Here is a 9,328-nt window from a genome sequence, read left to right as displayed (position 1 = left end):
ACAAAGAAAAATAAAGATGCAGAGAGAGAGAGAGAAAAATGTTCAAATAGACTGAATTAGAATGTAAAATTTTTCCCCAAAAGACCTAAGTTTTGGGGAAAAAATCCATATCTTCAATATCTTCAATATCAATTTTAATCATTTGCCATGTGTATTATTTGATATAAGGATATTCTTCGTATTCAGAATGCAATTCGATATGTATGATTACTCTCATGTCCCACAAAAAAATACAGTCTAAACACTCATACCAGAGCCCTTAACACTTTGTTGTTCTAATAAATGCCACTTTAGTTGTCTATTTCAGATAGTTACGATTATCCACTGGCTACTGAATTTTGAAAAAACAATTTCATACTGATGTGACAGTCACTATTACTTTTATTTAACTTTGTATACTATAGTTCATGCCCAGCAAACTTTTATTTAGGTTGAAACTTTCTGCTATATCATAATTTTGAATTACTCGTAAATATATACTTTTCATAGATCACTGACAATGAATATTTACATGGACGTGTTTTGATATCAAACCAGAATAATCTGAAATCGAGTGTTTATGCATGATCAGATTTACCTTTTGAAGCTTTTTGATGGCCATGGCAACATGATTAGCCCCAGGCTCTTAATACCCCCACAAACCGCTGTAAGTTAATTAAACAAAGCAATTCAGTCATTAACAAATTTAACTCAATGCATAAGTGCAAACTATCAATTTCATGGATAAGCTTGATTTTGAATCATTTTGGTTTAAAGGCCTATTTAGTGATCCCAGCGAAGGTATGCAAAAATGTTTAATTGTTTATAGTGAACGATAAGTCATTAAAATTGTCATTAGATATTGTTGTTATGAAAAATTTGGCAAAACAACAACAACAACAACAACAAAACGAGGAAAACAGCAGTAGGCTATTGACAAGTTGTTCAAGTATCTATAGAAATTAAAGATTCATTTAAATTGTCTCATTTTGTCTTTAATATACTGCTTTCGGCTCAGCCACTAGCAAGCTATGTTAGCACATCTATGACACTAATAAATGTGCCAAAATCTGAATTTTGATGGTTTTTTACGATCCTTCGGATGAGCAAATCACAGAATGAGCATGCCACAAGATACTCATTTCATCATTTTTTGGCAAACACGGGGGCAAACATTTTCAACGACAAATGCAGGATAGGGTAACACTTTGTTGAGACACACTATTAATTATATAGGCCTATATCATGAGAGAGGCAAATGGAAATAAAATGTAAACATAGGCCTGGCTCAATATTTCTGACCGGTCACGTTGGACAGATATCACGACATCAATATATAAGTTCCTTAATATACTAGAAACAACTCAAAGTCACGTCGGGCCCAGGTCACAAATTTTTTTGTCCAACAAATCCCCGAACAATTATTATTGGAGAGGGCCTACAAAACATTCCTTTTCTTCCCTTTTGTCCAATCTGTTATTTTGTGTGTCCACCTCTTTGATTTTATTGCCTTCAACATAGCAAACCTGTCTTGAAAATAGATTAGGCCTATAATTTGATATTTTTCATACTAGTAGGCCTACTAGTAAAACCATAATTTACTTATTTTGGTGGCCATTTTGTTTTTATGCAAATTAGAAAGTCGAAACAGAAATTATTTTTGGTGTCCGTGATTTTTGGATTCATCATACCCAAATTGACTTTAAAAGTCATAGATACTATTTTAACCAAAACGCACCTGAATCATGTTGACGGCTTATCCAGGCCCCATTTCCAGAAACCCGACTATATAGGAGCATTTTGCTCCGCTATCCTCGTAGATCCTATTTCTTCTCAAATTAGCCTCGAGACCCCATTTTTAGCCTCGTGGCTCGTGGGTCCCACTTTTTCTTAAATCACTAGATCCCATTGGTTCTTAAATTAGCCTCGTAGATCCTATTTCTTCTCAAATTAGCCTCGTGGATCCCACTTTTTCTTAAATTATCCTCGTAAACCCCATTTCTTTTCAAATTAGCTTTGTGGATCCGGGCGTTGATCCCATTTTTCCCCTTAAATTACCCTCGTAGATCCCATTTTACTTAAATTAGCCTCGTAGACCCCATTTCTTCTCAAATTAACTTCGTACGTTGATCATGTTATCAAATTAGCCTCGTAGATCCCATTTTTTTGTTATCAAATTAACTTCGTAGATCTTTTTTCTCAAATTAGACTTGTAAGTTGTATATCCTATTTCATCTCAAATTAGCTTCGTAGATCCCAATTTTTTTTAATCACCCTCGTAAATCCTATTTCTTCTCAAAATTAGACTCGCTTTTTCTAAACTATCATTTTTACTCTCGCATAGATCCCATTTGTTCTTAAATTAGCCTCGTAGGCTTAGATTCTAAATCTTGATTCTCAAATTAGCCTCGAGTTCCCATTTTTCTCAAATTAGCCCCGACGGTGTAGATCCTATTTCTTTACAAATTAGCCTCGTGGATCACTTTAATTTCCTCGTAAACCCCGGACCTCGTAAACCTCGTAAACCCCATTTCATTTAAAATTCGCTTCGTGGATCCCTTTTGTCTTAAAGGAGGATTTCGTGATCCTAGCATCCTCTTTTCGCCAGCCCATAGGGCTGGTACCTAATTCTGAGATGGGATTTGTGTACACTAAAGATTAGCTAAGATTATAGCCTTCTTCTATTGGTATGAATTTTTTGTTTTACTTCTTGTGGTGGAAATGTTTGTGATGTCTGCTAATTCGATTTGCAAGGAAAAGAAGGTAGGCCTATGTTTTGCCGTTTCAACGAACGAAAACGATTGAGTATTGCCAAAGTTATGTTTGAATTAATTATGACTTAAAAAGTTATCATAGGTTAGGCCTACACATATAAACATAAACTTGTTCAGCAATCAGCATATCAAAAATATGACATGGTCAACAATTAGTAATTAGCGGGGAATGATCACTGGAACAAGGTCATATCAGTGGACTACTGAGCATAGCATGATGTTTGGTTGCCTGTGAGTGCATAATTGATGTTGATAACAGATCTAATAATGTTGTAGAATCAAAATCTTCATTATATGGACCACATTGAAGTCAAAGTAATTATCTATCCTATCCTGTATCGTTTTATGGATAAAATTGACTCAAAATGTTATTGATGATATTATTGCTATCTTTAACATTAGTTTTGTCTTTTCAACGGGAAAAATCCGATGGAAAATAAAGTTTTTAGGGGTTAGCTATAATATTGAACAATATATCCCATATTTTGGCATGCACAGAAAATAAATAAATTATTGTCTTACTTTATAAATTATAAATACTGTAAAATGACACATAACTAAAGTGAGGCCACTTTCTATCTTTTTTTATTTGATTCATAAAATTACATTCAACAAAATGATTGAAGACTGAGAAAACAAACAATGCAGACTATTACAGAATGGAGTAGGTAAGATGCCATGTCCATAGCTTTGCAGGAGTTTCGGACTAACAATCAACACATTCAAAAAATACAGTTTAAAAGTGAAGATTAAAGTGAATGATCAGTCCTTTTATCATGTGCTTGCCACTATCTACTTTATAGTAAACTATACATTGCGAAATAATATAAAATCATTTTAAAATAAAATGTGCATGTAAGTTGAGTTTACATAGCGAGTTAACTAACAACTGCAGTGTATTTCTTGATTTTAATAATAAGCATGGGTAAAAACTAGGCTGTGGTCGGCACCGTTTTTTATTGTCGACATGTCGATATAATTCGTATACCGACGTCGACAGTGTGTCGACATAAAAAAAATTCTAAAAAAAAAAAAAAAAAAAAATTTTAATTTTCAAAAATATTTTGGCCAGAAAATCAAGTTATAGGCCCAAACTGACTTGTTATTCAAGTTGAAACCAGAGAATACTGCTACTCAAAAAAAAATGCCAATTTTTTTACAAAGTTGAAAAAGTTGTACATTTTAATTACTTTTGTTTCTATTGAACTAGCAATGCATACTAATTCAATGTGTCCCTGACTGTTCAATAGAAGCAAAGGTAATCAAAATGTACAAGTTCATCAACTTTGTAAAAAAAATTGGCATTTTTTTTTTAGTAGCAGTATTTCTGGTTTCCAACCTTGAATAACAAGTCAGTTTGGGCCTATAACTTGCTTTTCTGGCCAAAAATATTTTTTGAAAACTAAAAAAAAAAAAAAAATTTTTTTTTAGAATTTTTTGATGTCGACATGTCGGCATACGTGCCGACGTCGACATTATGTCGACATAAGGCATGTCGACCACAGCCCTAGAAAAGCAGTAAAGACAAAAATACAGAACAATTTGGAGTAATGAATTAAGAGTTGACAGGAGTTATAGGAGTTAATGCTTTTTGTTGTTTCAGTGTGCATGTTCTCAGCATTGATGGTTTGGTGAACTGTCATGTAACATGGATGTAAGCGTGATCCTAAAAATGCCTTTCACGGTGACCCAAACTATTTACAAGACCTCTTCTGCATTGAGGCTGGCCTTCCTTTTAAAGGGAATTTTTATTATGACATTTTCCAGTAGATATTCACGAAAGAAGCTTATTCCCAACATTTCAGTTGATTCCGATTTTCCGTTTACGAATTATGCATGATTAATGTGTATTACACTGCTCCATAGGCCTAAGGCCAGTGTTGTAATTTTGTTCTGGTATATACAGAACTTGACGAAATTCAAATTTGACGATATTTTTGCTAAACGAATTAATCTGCAAGAAATATTTGGTACATAAACATATAGCCAGAGGTTTCCAGTGGTATAAAAATCTCAACTTTTTTTGAAAAAGTGGGATGATGAGACTGTGGGTCACGAAATGCCCGTTTAAATTGCCCTCGTTATACCATTTGTTGTCACATTAGTCTCGTTAAATCGCATTTTGTCCCAAATTACACTCGTAAATCCCATTATCAAATTATCCTCCTAGATCCCATTTTTTCTCAAATTAGCCCCGTGCACCCTATTTCTTCTCAAATTAACCTTGTACATAGATCCTATTTTGTCTCCAATTAGCCTCGTATACTCATTTTTCTCAAATTAGCCTCGTCGTAGATCACATTTTTGGGACCCCGCCTTAAGCGGGCGCACCTATATATGCATGACTTTGTGAAAAGCTTCTAATTTCACTCTTGCTAGATTTACTTTGCAATAATTGTTTTGCTAAAATTATGCCCATATTTTTTTTTTTTTTTTTTTTTTTTTTTATCTTTCATGCCCCAATGGGGCTTTTATTTCCCTGTGCTCAAAGAGGAAAAAAAACATACATATAATACAACAAAGACAAAACCATACATCACATGAAAATGTTTTACATTACATTGATCAAGTAAATATATTGATGAAATACAAAAAGGTATAGTTTACATTATACATTTTACATGTTAACATATAATATGTACTATTCGGTACAAAATGCCCATATGCCCAACTCAGAAATAAAACCACAATTTGTTTGGATTTTATTTTATTATTGTTTTCTGATATGCACGGGATAAAATGTTGAGCGTATATTCTTTGTTTAAAATACAAAATTAATGGACTTATAAAAACACCTAATAAATCCAGACCTTTGACCTTTGTATGCCTTCAACCAGTTTACCGTGTGTCTTAGAACCCGATAGACGGTGACATTTGACCATACACTAGGATCCACAACATGCTCATCTATCATGGGAACAGTTCTTAAACCCTAATACATTTGTACATTCATCCTTGGAAGATTTGGGTACACAAACTCTACTCTGCAACTTGAGGTCAAATTGTGCACTATGATTATGTAATTGAGGTTATTGGACTATGCCATTGGTATGAGACTCTTGTGGTCTATAGTACCCAGTAATGTTTGCTTAATTAGATGTTATCTTAATTAGAGCTCTAGTAGGCCAAAGGTTATTATTTGCATGGTATAATTGACTTGGAACGTTTGTTTGCTGGGGAGATGTCAGAGTCAGGATGTAGGTATCATTATGCCTCAAATCACGAATTATTGTAAGATTAGTGCAGAAGCTGTGTAGGTTAGATATGAAAATGGAAAGTTACAACAAATGACTATACACCTGATTCGTGAACTGTGTCTTTTTGAAAGACTCTTCCTGTTTATCCTTCATCTCTATTTGATTTTCAGTTTATTAGCAAGTAGATGATGTATATGTATCACAGACGTTATACATTTATAAAAACTTAACGTTTTCTATTGGTCAACATAGGCGTAGATCCCGGGTGGGGATAACCCCCCCATATTTTGCCAGGGAGCTTACTTATTTGTGTCTATACTATTCATCATATACCCCTGCATAACGAAATTCAACAATATTCAATATCCAAAGCAATATCCTCACTATAATAGGTCCCAAAAACAGAATTTTTCCCCACCCCACATAATCGCAAATTGACACGAAAGCTTCATTCCCATTTATTTCATCCAAAACGGTCCTGTCATACACCTTCCCCAATCAAACACATTTCTCTTGCATTTGATCATCTTCTACTCTTCCCTAGAAAAATAATTATAATACCAAATCTACACACCATGGAATTCACCATCACGTCCAAGCTCACATTGGGCGCCCCATTCCTTTTTTAAAGGAATTTTTATTATCTTTGTATATCCCATTTCTTGTTTAATCCCATTTTGTTCTCAAAATAGCCTCGACTAGATCCCACTGATTTGTTCCCAATAAGCCTTGTAGATCCTATTTCTTCTCAAATTAGCCTCGTAGATCCAATTTTTTCTAAAATTAGCCTGCTCCATTTCTTCTCAAGATAGCCTTGTACGTTAGACCCCATTTTGTTCTCTCAAATTATTCTCGTAGATCCCATTTGTTCTCAAACTTAGCCTCATAGATCGCAATTTGTCTCAAATTAGCCTCGTAGATCCCATTTTTTCTAAAATTAGCCCCTCCATTTCTTCTCAAGTTAGCCTTGTACGTAGGGCCCCTAGATCCCATTTTGTTCCTCAAATTATTCTCGTATATCACATTTGTTCTCAAATTAGCCTCGTAGATCGCATTTTGTCTCAAATTAGCCTTGTAGATCGCATTTTGTCTCAAATTAGCCTCGTTGCCCTCGTAGATCCTATTTCTTCATAAATTAGCTCCATAGATCTCATTTTTCTCAAATTAGTCTCGTATATAGATGCCATAAGTTTTGTACCAAAGTAGCCTCGTAGATCCTTTTTCTCATTATTAGACTACGTATTATCCTATTCTTTTCAAATTAGCTTCGTCCCATTTTTACCCTCGTAAATCCCATTGTTTTCTCAAAAGAGCCACGAGAAGTCGAGACCCTATTTTGTCTCAAATTAGCCTCTTAGATCCTATTTCTTCTCACATTAGCCTGATAGATCTAATTTTTCTCAAGTTAGCCTCGCGACATTTTTTTCTCAATTTGCCTCGTAGATTAGACTCGTATATGGTATATCACACTTCTTTTCAAATTAGCTTCGTAGATCACATTTTCCACAAATTATCCTCATAGTTCCCATTTTTTCGTAATTAGCCTCGCGTAGATTTTTTCGTTATCAAATTAGCCTCAAAGGTCCCTTAAAGGTTTACCCAATCAAAATACAGATTTTGGTATCAGGTGAAAGCTCATTTTTCTTATTACCATATTGAAAATTAGGCTTTCCAAATCGTTATATTTCTGAAGAAATCATCAAAAAACTGTTGAATTAGTCTCAACTGTGGATACCACGTTTTAGACTATAATTAAACAGGTCAAGTTGTTTTTGGTGATATCTTCGGAAATACACTGATTTGGAACTCCTAATTACAATATATTCCGATAACATGCATATATTGGCCCAACGTTGGTTTTCGAACGCCAATCTTGGCATCGGCATTATTTTGCTGCCCATATTAGGCCAATCTTGGCTTACCATCGGTAATTCTTCTTGTATTGACATCACAGTGGTAGCATCAATTGGTCCAATATTATAGGCCTAATATTTGGCCCAAGCCCAATCTTGGAGCTATCTTGGGCCCATGAGCAAATGATTTGGGCCATTATTGAACATATATCGGGCCACCATCGGACCAATATCGCCATGTTATCTGGGATGTTAATGAGAAAAATAGGATCTCTCATTAATTGATATCAATTTATTACATGAATACGGTATTATTTATTATTATAATTACTTTAATTATATTCTCATGATTATCCCGCTGAATGTTAGTAGTTCCATATGGAATTAGTCCCATTTACGAGAAACATTTACGTGTTCTTTTTGCATGAATTTTTTTCTGGGACACCCTGTATAGCCTCGGATCCCATTTGTCTGGTACCGGTATGTGAATAGTGTGTTGCTTATCTTTGAGTTTCGAGTCTCGAGTCAAATTTTCGAGTCGCATATTTCGAGTTTCGAGTCTCATATTTCGAGTTTCGATTCTCATATTTCGAGTTTGGAGTCCCATATTTCAAGTTTCGAGTTTCTTATTTCGAGTTTCGAGTCTCCAAAAAAAAGACTCCAACTTTGAGTTTCAAATTTCGAGTTTTGAGTCAAGTTTATAATATCAAGTTTCAAGTCTCTATTTTCGAGTTTCGAGTCTCAAATTTCGAGTTTCGAGTATCGAGTCTCAAATTTCGAGTTTCGAGTAATACAAAAAAAGAAGCATTTTAAAAAACAAGACAAAAAGCAATCACAAAACATATTCACAGACATACATATCAACAAATATTCACAAAAACATGTATTTTCAAGATAATCAAATTCAAATTCAAACGGATTAAAATGAAACGGTTTAAATGATAATAATAATATAGGCCTTATCTCTCTTGGATCATTACTTCTTGAACTAATTAAGAATAACAATATAACCCGGGCAATATACGTCATTTTAAAGACAACGGACCTTTCATAATGGCCAATTGACATTCAAAAGGCACTCGTATTATTATTTTTTGGCCAAAATACGTTAAAGTTATGAGCAAGAAATAACTAATCAAATTTTGACCCTTAGAGAGTTGTAAATGTAATCAAAATTTCCAATTTCTAGTCTCGTCATACGGACCTTTTGTAAAACACACATGACACCCCAAAGCCACTCATATTATTTCTTGGCCAATACTATTAAAGTGGGAGAGAAAAACTAAATAAATTTGCCTCCTAGAGAGTTATAATCGAGACTCGAAAATTTTGACCCAAGTTCGAGTCTCGTCATTTTAAAGAAAACGGACCTTTTCCAATGGACAAATGACATTCAAAAGTCACTCTTATTACTTCCAGGCCAAAATACTATTAAAGTGGGAGAGAAAAAAAACTAAATAAATTTTCCCCCTAGAGAGTTATAATCGAGACTCGAATTTTAGACCCAATTTCGAGTCTCGTCGAG

This window comes from Amphiura filiformis, chromosome 3 (genome assembly GCF_039555335.1).
Source record: "Amphiura filiformis chromosome 3, Afil_fr2py, whole genome shotgun sequence".
NCBI classification, from domain to species: domain Eukaryota; kingdom Metazoa; phylum Echinodermata; class Ophiuroidea; order Amphilepidida; family Amphiuridae; genus Amphiura; species Amphiura filiformis.
The sequence above is the reverse complement of the archived record's forward strand: the minus strand, read 5'-3'. Positions refer to the sequence as shown.